This window comes from Propithecus coquereli, unplaced genomic scaffold, assembly GCF_000956105.1.
Source record: "Propithecus coquereli isolate 6110/MARCELLA unplaced genomic scaffold, Pcoq_1.0 Scaffold552, whole genome shotgun sequence".
In the NCBI taxonomy this organism is placed as follows: domain Eukaryota; kingdom Metazoa; phylum Chordata; class Mammalia; order Primates; family Indriidae; genus Propithecus; species Propithecus coquereli.
In genome coordinates this window covers 1,051,312-1,052,973 of record NW_012151419.1, presented here as the reverse complement: position 1 = coordinate 1,052,973, position 1,662 = coordinate 1,051,312, and positions in this window count along the sequence as shown.

The window sequence follows — 1,662 nt, the reverse complement described above, 5'->3', positions numbered from 1 at the left end:
ACTGAAATTGGACCTTACTAACAACGTTTATCATTTCCCTTACACTATCCTGTAATAGTTATTTCAATACATATCTTTTATTTCCCACTGGACTCCAAGAACTTGAAGGAAACAATCTATATCTGATTTATCATTTGATTCTCACACACTTTGATACATTCAACTTTGTTGATGAACGGATGAAACAGTTATCTGCCATGGATGGGGAAAAGAAACACTTTCATTTACTCAATTCATTCAACAAATACTATTTGAACCTGTCCTAGGGGAAAGGCACTTGGTTAGCTCTGGGTAGCAGACAACAAAAGGGACCCAGGCCCAATTCTCACAAAACCTAGATTTGGATGGGAGAGACAGACATTTACTAACTAACCTAACTTGCCTTAGCCCATACCTAAATCATCCTAAACAAACTGTGGAAAGACACAAGAATTTTATGGCCGCATGTGATGGCTCATGCCTGAAATGCAGCACATTGGGAGGCCAAGGTGTGAGGATCACTTGGGCCAGGAGTTTGAGACCAACCTGGGTAACATGTTTCGACAAAAAAACAGAAAAAATTAGCCAGGCATGGTGGCATGTGCCTATAGTTGCAGCTATTCTGGAGGCAAAGGCAGGAGGATCACTTGAGTCGAGGAGTTTTTGGTGGCAGTGAGCTATGATGACACCACTGCACTCTAGCCTGGTGTTTTTCTTGGCAGAAGACAAAAACACTCAAGGGATTATCTCAGACAGACTGGTGGACCTGACTCCTATCTGGTGAAGTGAATGCCAGTGACAACCATGGGAGACCAACAAAGTCCTTGAAAATTTTTCTATCAGCAGAAGCACTGTCAGACTAGATTGAAAAAGAAAGAAAGAGCAGAGAATAAAAGAAGGTTGTCAGATCCCCAAATCCTACTGGCAGAAAACAGACAGATACAACTACTCAGTGGCAAACATGTGCCACTTTCCATGTAAAGGATGACACAGAAAGCAGTGACAACAGTCCAGAGAGCAGAACCAAGGCACAAAGGTGGAGCCAAGAGCAAGAGGACTATGTGGGAAGTATCCTTAGAGATTCTGTCTTACAGTTGATATTACAATACAGAATGTCTTGTATGCACAATATATCTCAAAAGACCATTTAAATATTTGTCTCTAATCTGGCAAAATGTCAATGATGTCAATAAAATAGAACAACAGTAACCTGAAAAAACAGTATCTATTTATAAGGCTATAATGAAACTTAAAAGAAAGTAAGATGGCAAAAGCATTCTAAAACTCTAACATTCTTCATAAATATTTGCTGCTAGTTAATTCTGATAAGATTGACAGATACGTCACCCTTAGAGAAAAGTTAACACTGAATATTTGAAAAAAATATCACACTTCCCTGATGTTTTAAATCAATCTATACACTTCTCTAAGAAGTGTGTTTGTTCCCATTGAATCATTTTGTATTTATTCTACCTAAGCCACAATGCTACACCTTCAAGGAAGATTCAGATAAAATCTAATAGTGTTTACTCACCAAGCATTTAAAATCCAGTAAAAGAAAAAAAAAAGGAAACACAAGACAATTTATAGCCCAACATATATAAAACAAAATGACATGGAGATTTGCAAAGAAATAATTACAATTCGGTTTCACATTAGCATGAAAATTTAGATAACTGATGA